Here is a 9,107-nt window from a genome sequence, read left to right on the forward strand (position 1 = left end):
TCGATGTTGGTGAAAAGGCCTTGATAGTTCCACTGAGGGCAGCGTGCAGGTGCCACCCAGGGCTTGATCCCCTCTCCCTGTGACCTCCTCAGCTCTGCCCTTCTCAACCTCGGGCTCACATCAGGTCTGCTCAGGCTGCTGGTGGCTTCTAGGAGCACCTGGGACTCCAGGCTTCCTCCAGACCTGCTCCTCCCCAACGGCCCACCACAGCTTTGCTCTGATTGGCCCAGTCAGGTCACATGCTTACCACTGAACCATTAATATGATCCTGGAAGCGTCAGGCCACCTGGCTTGAGTGTGGATGGTTGTTGATGGGCAAAGGTGCAACTTATGCAGTTGAGGGGGAGAAACAAAGAATGGCCACGCGTTTTTGCCCTTTTCAATGTTTTAGTCACTCAAAATCACTCAATACAATTCACTCAATAGGTTTTTAATCAAGAAAATGACAATCCTTAATGCTGGGCACTACGATAGCCATAATCAATTCAATGCAAAAAATTCTAAGTTAACTCTAAGCACTGTAAACACACTTAATCATGACAGAGTTATTGCAGACATTCCCTCTGCATGCTAAGATCAAGTGCCAGATCTAAAGTCCAGCAGATGCACACTCACTCAGACCTGTAGAGTTCGAGAGTGGTGAGGATGATGCAAAGGATCAGGCAGATGATGAGAAGAGTTGGGCTGTCAGTCCAGGTCCTCGTCAGGCTCTCGGGTGTGTGCATCAGTGTCAGCCGGTCCCAATGTCTGTCCATTTGCAAAGGCTAATGACCTGTGACTTCACCCTGGAAAGTGACTTTTCTTTATCAGGCTATGCCTGATTGACATATTGGAGGGCTCTGTAGGATGGTGCCTGGTGGGACTGCAGGTTTATTTAAAATGGCGTTGCTTAGGCCAATGCCATCCTTACAGTTAGGCTAAGGCCATCCTTACAATTGTGGTGACCGACCCTTTTCTGGGCCAATCACTGAGGCAAGGGGGTAGAGTCTGGCCAAAGGAATTTAGCTAATAAGACTCCATTCCAGAGCTGTCTGTCCCGTCCACATCCCCTGCTGGCCACACCATGGGGGAAGCCGCAGGAACAAGGCCCTGGAGACGGTCTTGCCTGCAGGGAGTTTATTGGAGCTGGTGCTTGGTGACACTGCAAGGAAATAGGGGACAGACCAGGCAGGAGAAGATGAGCAGGGTCACAGTCCCTACATGGCTTCAGTGGGTCTGCAGGGGACCTGGACCTGGACTTGGAACTTCAGAATTGTCCCAAATGAAGCCAAGACAGCAGTCCTTCATGTCCCCTATTAACCACCCACTGAAGGAGGACTGTCCCGGGAGCAGGCGTAAGCTTGAGGGAAAGGAGGGACGCAGTTGTGGGGGATCAGCACTCGAGGCTCCCATCTACTGGAGGAGTAGGGCTTCCTCCTGAGGGGTCTGGTGGCCCCGCAGGCGTCCACCACAGTAGGGCGATACAAGCTGCTCTGCTAGGTGACTGTGCAAGTCCCCATTAGCACTGGAACCGGGGTGGTAGTTGTAAAGACGTGGGGAAATGAGGCCAGCCGGCTTTGGCTGTGTGTTGGCAGCAGAGAGAGAATCTGCTGGTGGAGCCGTGCTGGAGAGGAGGCGCATGTATGTGGCTTGAGCCACTGGACGGACAGTGGCGCCATCTGGCGGGAAAGCAGGCCTTGAACGAAGGGCTGCCTCCTGATTCCCTGTCCCCTCCCTTGTCACTGTGAATCACGTGGGGCCCTGTCAGGGATCTGAAGGATTGGAGCCAGACGGGCTTTGCCAGCAGCAGGGGCGGTGGGGACTAGAAGCATGACAGAGAACCGGAAGCCACTGCTCCTTACAGAGGGCTGGCCCGGAGGGCCTGGTCCGTGGAGGAGAAGGGAGAAACCGGGCTGTGGCTCTGGGCCACACCCCGCTGTTAGAATAAGCCTCAGTTTTTGCTCTGGGGATTCTTCAGCATCAGATTGTAACCTTTGAAACATAGGAAAACTGAGCAAGGGGATCCATATAGACTGTCCCCACTCCTGGGAAAATAAGTCAGAGAGATTATCCATCACAGCCCAGCCCCAGGCTGGTCAGAAGACGCCAGTACAGACACTGGGCGTCTAAGACCAGCCCCAGGGCAGCCATGGGGGCGTGGCCTGTATTGGCGCTCCAGGAGGTAGGTTGGGACAGGTGGGGCCTTGTCACCATGGGCAGGATGGTTTGCCTCAAGCTGGTCTCCTGAGCCAACTTGAGGGCCACACCCTTAACAGAGGCTCAAGGTCAGGCTTTATTTTTTGGAGAAGGCACCATATCATATTTCTTTTTGGTTTTAGCTTTGCCTAAAAGACGTTTGACTCAGGCTGGGTGGACCGTGGAGGTGTGGTTGTTACTAATGGATCCTAGGAAGGTTCCTGATAAGGGGCCTAAGCCCACTTATCTGTTTGCTGTGTACATTCAAAACACATACCACAATGTCTGGCAATAGCAAGTTCTCAATAAATAAATGCTTAGTACATTTTTAATAAATTCTCAAAAAAAATCTATTATTGCCCTTGACTAGGATCTTTAAAGCCCCAGAGATACCCTGTTGTGGGGGACACGCTGGACTCTCCTACAAAGCTTCCTCTTTCCAAATGTTTGTTTAGCATACATTTAGATATGGCTAAATAGAAGGCACCCAACCACACAGAGGCCATCAAGGAACATTGGGGACCAGCCTTCCCTGTCCGGGCACGCCACTTCTGCCCTCCTTTCTTGGGCAAGTCCTTGGGCAAACACCAGGTGAACTGGGAGCACAGCGCAGTAGATAGCCGCAGACCTGGCTGGGATTCTGTCACCCTGCAGGAAGGTCAGCTCGAAGTCTCTGCCACAAACTCTAAAAACTAAAGTCCTTCTCCATATTGGAGCTTGAGACAGTTCTTTGTGCCAATCTAGAAAGAACACACGACTGACCAGGGCTCAGAACTAGTCCCTGGGAACCCCGGGAGCTAAGCGAGGAGGTTTGCAGCCAGGCCTCTACCTTCTGCGTCACACGTCACTGGCAGCTCCCAGGTGTGAGGCAAGCGAGTCATTGCTAATAACCTGCAGGACTGATGTCTGCACAGCGTTCACTACTTTATCTAAGTTAGAGTGTGAACAAGTTGGACTGCTAATGACATCGCTGTCACTCACAGGAACCTGTGTGGGCTCCCTGGATGGAAGAGAAAGGTGATAGCAGCAGGCTGGAGTCACAGTGGCTGCGTTCACACGGGGGTGGGGTGAGGTGGGAGTGGGGGCTCTGTTCATCATGCATACCACCAAAGGACCTTGAACGTGAAGCAGGGGCAATCCAAGGAGTCCTGCACCAGTAGCAGGCCACATGGAATCAAGGAACTTGGCTTCTGGTCTTTACATGCTATAAACTCAAATAAGAACATTTCTAGAACACTGCACCATGCCAAGCACAGACACAGTAAGTGTTCCTGGGCAGGTCACATGGCATCTCTCCCATCCTCTCTACCTTCACCCCTTCCCTCCATAAAGTAGAAGGTTGAATTCAATATCCTCCTTGGAAACCTTCTCAACTCTTCCATGATCTGATCCCACGAAGTAAAGCTCAGCTGCTTGATCTTGGAAAGTGAAGTGGAAGATTCACAATTTTTTTTTTCAGTAATAGGGACTGAACTCAGGGGTGCTTTACCACTGAGCCGTATCCCCAGCCCTTCTTATTTTTTATTCTGAGACAGGCTGTCACTGAGTTGCTTAGGGCCTGGCTAAGTTGCTGAGGCTGGCTTTGAATTTGTGATCCTCCTGCCTCAGCCTCCCAAGTTGCTGGAATTATAGGCATGCACCACCACCCCTGACTGTTTGAAATTTGTAATATGAAACATTGGGAGGCAGGAGGGGTCATGACTTGCTAAGAATGAAGCCTGAGGAAGTAGTCAAGAGAGGGACACACTGTGGAAGCATCTAGATTCCAAGGTGTTTGTGGTAGACACAAAGGGCCTCTCTTTCTGAATGATGCCTGGTGTTTGATAGACTGTGGGTGTCACAACTTAAATCCCAGTTCTGGCAAATACCTCACAACCACATACAGCTTAGGAAAACCCCAGGCTGGGGTCGTTCAGTAAGCCATGCTCAGAGCAAAAGCAATATGTTAAATCATGACAGAAGAATTGGTTGGTCTGTGGAGCTAGGTGGGCTGGGTCTCTAAAGCTGTAATGTCCTAGATACGGTGGGGAGCACAAAAGAAATGAAAATGTTCCCACCACCAAAAAGCAGGTTCCTCAGTCCAATAGTTGGGCTGTAATCTAAAAGGGGCTGGCTCCTCCGGAACGAAGGCTTCAAAACTAAGAGCTAAAGTACAGAGAAGTCTTTGGCTATAGGTGCAAACAAAGAAGGGCCCACCGTGGCCACTCATTCACACATTCCGCTTTCCTGCCTTCATTTGACTGAAAACCCATTGATTCAGGTCCTGTGCTGGATCCTGGGTCTTCAGGGACAATCATAAGACATAGTCGGCCCCTAGGAGCTCACACTCTAAAGTGGGAGCAGGTCAATTAACAACTGCAATCAAGGTCCACATGGAAGTTCTGTGGGATCAGTGTAAAGTCATTCATAAGGGGAGTCTGATGTGGACGAGCCTCCTGGGCAGCGGTGGGCTTATGAACAAAGACGTGGAAGTGGAAAGCACTGGTGAATCCGGAGGAGGCACCTGAGGGGGACACAGCCACTCACTGTCTTCACTCCACAGTCAGTTTTAAGGACAGAAGATTAACACATCCTATATATGACCAAAGTTCCTTAGGGTCTAAGACAATATGTTTCTTTGGATGCCCAGGAAATAAGAATGGGCCAGGTCAAGTGACCAGGATTGGAGACAACTTCAGAAAATCCCCTTGGCCTTGGCTATAAAGTGGGCCACCAAACAGCAGTTCTAGGACGTTGTTCCTGGAAAAGACAGAGGACGACCACAATATTTTCTAAAGTACAATGGACTGTTCTTCCTGTTTTTGCCTTAAAGGTTGGATGATCAATAAGAAAATAATAAACCAGGGGATTAAAGTAGGGGAAGGACGACCTGGCAACCTTCGTTTTGCTTCTTTCCGCGCTGACCAATGGAAATCCCACCGCACTTCATATCGTCACTAACGGTGATGATACATAATGTTATGACTTTGTGTGCACTCCCCGCAGAGTTTTTCTCACATGGGGGGTGTTGACAAGTAAATTGGAGAGCTCATTTCTGGCAGAGGAGAGGAAGGCAAGAGGGCTGGATTGGAATGAGTACCCCATGTTTGTTACATTTGCTTACATGTCCTTGAGGAAGGAAGCGGCGATGTCCTTGAGGAGGCCCTGCCTGCCTCACTTCAGCCAAGGATTTCCCAGGTGGGGAGGGCGGGCAGGAAGGTAGGGTGGACAGGAAGGTAGGGCGGGCAGGAAGGTAGAGTGGGCAGGGAGGGCAGGCAGGAAAGTAGAGTGGGCAGGGGGGGGCGGGCAGGAAGGTATGTGGCTTTTTTTCCCTCAGCGGCTACATTTTTCTTAAAGCAGGTGTCTAGAACTCACAGTCACAGGGACCAGCCGTCTAATGCCTCCTATGCATCCAGCCTGAAGCTAAGTTATTACCTCTCAGGATCTACTCCGCCTCCCATCCTCAGGGCTCTGCTTACACCTCGGACCATACTGACTAAGGTTCATTCCTCCCTGGCTCCTGATTTCCTATCACTTCCTGTTCTTATTATTACTTGTGTAAATTTTTTGGCTGTTGCTACAAAGGACCACAAATGGAGTGAGTTGGAACAGTGCCAGTTTACCACCTTGCAGTTCCCTAGGCTGAAGTTTCAACACGGGTCTCCTGGGCGCCAGGTGCGGGCTGCTTATGCACCTTCTGGAGGATGAGGGGAGGAGCCGCCTCCTGAGCTTTTCCTGCTGCTAGAGGCCACTGCAGTCCCTGGCTCATGGCCCCTCCATCTCCAGCACTGTGTCCTTCTTGTGCCACATCCCTGCTGCCTCTGTCCGATCTGCTCCTCCAGTTTTAAGGACCCTTTATGGGCCACCCAGAGAAGCCAGGCTCATCTCCGTTTTAAGGACAGCTGACTGGCAACCCTTACTTCTGTCAGCCAACAGCACTCCCCTCTGCCCTAGAGTGTCACCTACTCAGCAGTTCTGAGGGTTGGAGGATGGGCCTCTCTTCTGCCTACCCTGGCAATTATCTCAGCTTGTAAATATTTACTTGTCCTTTCCTTTTGTCTTGTTTGTGAGGTACAAGGCACAGTGCCCATGGGGATCTGTGCTGAGTGAAGGAACAAAGCCTATCAGGGAGCTGTGAACACACCCTTTTCTACAGAAGAAAACACAGGCTCAAAGAAGTAGCCCAGAGTCCGGTAGCTTAGATGCTAGAGTCAGGCTGGGCTGGGTTTTGCTGCAGTAACCAAGGGCTCTAATCTCAGCGTTCAGTCCTGAAAGTGTTTCTCACTCACACTGCACATCTACCTTGGGTTGGCCACACTGTTTTTAGTTTATTGTGAAACAAATGAATGCTCTGTTAGCATTTACTGTGATGTTCATTTCATAATAATATCTAACATTCAAGGGGCCAAGTGCCGTGCAGAGTGTTTTTCACGGCTTGTCTCATTGAAACCAGGCAGCCACGCTGTGACAAAATACAGTCATATCCCTGTTTACAACCAAGGAGACTGAAGCTCAGAGAGATCAAGCCTAAAGACATACAGGAGAGATAAGTCTCCAAAGACTTATCTGCCCCCAGGCCCCTTGGGCTCCCTAACCTTCCCTGAGCTCCTCTCCTGGGTTCCCTGCTGCTCTCAGCAGGCTCCCCGCTTGGGCACATCCTCAGGAACCTCCACATCTGGTCTCTCTCTGGTCCTGCAGCCTTGGCCTCCCCATCCTCCACTCCACTTCAAGTTCCCCGGACCCTCAGGGACTTCCTGCCTCTGTAACTGGCTCTCTGGGTGGCTTCTCTCCCTCCCATTCTTTGTTTGCTTCTACAAATCCTTCCCGACTCAACTCAGAGACTGTTCTTCACACCCACTAGGATGGCTAAGATCCCTAACATGGCAAGTTCACACGGGCGAGGCTGGGGAGAAACCGTGTTGCTCATGGGACACGTCGCTGGGGGCGTATAAAATGGGGCCACTGCTATGGAAAACCGACAGCTCCTCAGAAAGTTAAATGTGAAATGGCCACAGGAGCCCACAGTGCCCCTCTTAGATATGTGCCCAAAGGCATTGAAAACGACGACTCAGATTCGTGGGTGCCCATGTTCAACGCAGCATTACTAACAGCCCAAAGGTGAGAACCACGCAAATGTCCATCAGCAGATGACGGGAGAAGCAAAGCGTGGTCCACCATAAAACGGAAGAGTATTCAGCCTCTGAAAGAATGAAATTCTGACACCTGCTGCAGCACAGGCTGACCTTGAAACACAAACGTCCTCTGTGTTCTGTGCATGCAGTAAATGTTGGACCCACTGTGAAAAAGAAGGGAGGTAGGTTAAAATGACAATTTGTATGCATATTTTACCAGGTCAGCAAACAAACACAGAAGTTATCTTTTCTGGGCTCCGTTGTACCAGAGGCTTCTCTTGGTCAGAATGCTGCAGTATAATGTACCTTTGTCTTCTCTGGCCTCTGCTGGCTGTGTGCTCCCTGAGCCAGTGGCTGTGCCTGGGACAGTACCTGATATAATTAGGCCATTAATATGTGCTTTATTTTAATGAAAAAAAGAAATGAATGACATCCACCCTGGTACGATTTTGGAAGTCTGATACTGTAGGGGGTGCTTCACAGAGGCACCCAAGGGGTGCTCTGCATTTATCCCACAGCCCAGAATGGCCCTATGCCTGGGAACAATTTAGCAGGTTTGCTTGTGTCTCTGTTTCTCCAGGACAATGAGCTCTTAGGCAGATTGGGACAGAGACCACCGACGTCAGGGAAGGCATGAGTGGGCGTTGGCCACTCTATCAGCAGGCCTGTTTTGAGCTGGACTGTGGCCCTAATAGCCACAGTGCAGTTGTGCAAGCTGTGATGTCGGGGGTCCCTGGGGCCCAATTAAGACACTGCCATGAACTTGGAGGAAAGGGAAAGGAGGGAGCCCCTGAACGTGGGAGGACTTAAACTCCCACAGCAGTCAGGAAAGGAACGACTTTCTAAGTGAGAGGAGAAGGGCCTCACTGTCATTCAGTCCTGCAGAGCGGGCACATTTCAAGGGTAAACGTGTAAAGCACAGAAGGGTGTCAGGAAAAATAAGCAGCTTTTCACTCCAGCGCCACCCAGGTGGAGAAGAGAAGCCTGGCTGTGTCGTCACAGACCACAGCCTGTGCTCTGACTCCACAGAGCCCTGGGATGACTACTTGGGCTTCCCTGTGACTCCAGTGGGCTGAGTGTGGCTGAGTCTGGTTTGCTGACAGAACTCCAGGGGCAACTGTAGGGCCACTTCCTCCAGGAAGACCACCAGCCAGCCATCACCACTCCCGGACGCCTTTGCCAACGAAAGCTTTGGCCAAAGTTAGAGCCCGTTTATGCAGTAATTACTACAGAGAAACTACTAATACAAAAATAAATTGACCACGTGTCCACCCCAAACACAGGGGAGGGATCAGAACGCAAAGACCCAGGGGTCTCGCTTAACTTTCTAGGTCTAGAATACTTTACTTTTGCACATTTCACAAAACAACTGTCCACGTGAGCGCATCGCTGGTCCCGACCCCCACCCCAGGACCAAGAAGGGAGCCTGCGCGGGAAGAATCCTGCGGTTCCAGGTTCCAGGGTGACTGGGGTCCTGCATGGGAAAGGCTTTGTAATTGTGGGCAGAGGACATCGGAACTCAAAGTAATTCAACAAAATAAAGACGTGTTGAATCACCTGGCACACGGACGTGCTTAGCAAGCGGCTTTAATTAATATACGTGGGCACAAGAGGAATTACTGTCCTTTATTTAATAAGGGTGGGGACACACCGAAGGCCCCGAGTTCTACTCTCCCGTGGTAAACAGGATGAGGACCAGGAGGCGTGAGGACCGGGAGGGTCACGTGAGAGGCAAGGGAGAAAGGAACGAAGAACTGAGAGAAGAAACCCCCAGCGCCGGACTCAAGGCACCCACAGCTCAGGCAGGAGTGAGGCGGCCTC

Source organism: Marmota marmota, unplaced genomic scaffold (genome assembly GCF_001458135.2).
Source record: "Marmota marmota marmota unplaced genomic scaffold, marMar, whole genome shotgun sequence".
Lineage (NCBI taxonomy): Eukaryota > Metazoa > Chordata > Mammalia > Rodentia > Sciuridae > Marmota > Marmota marmota.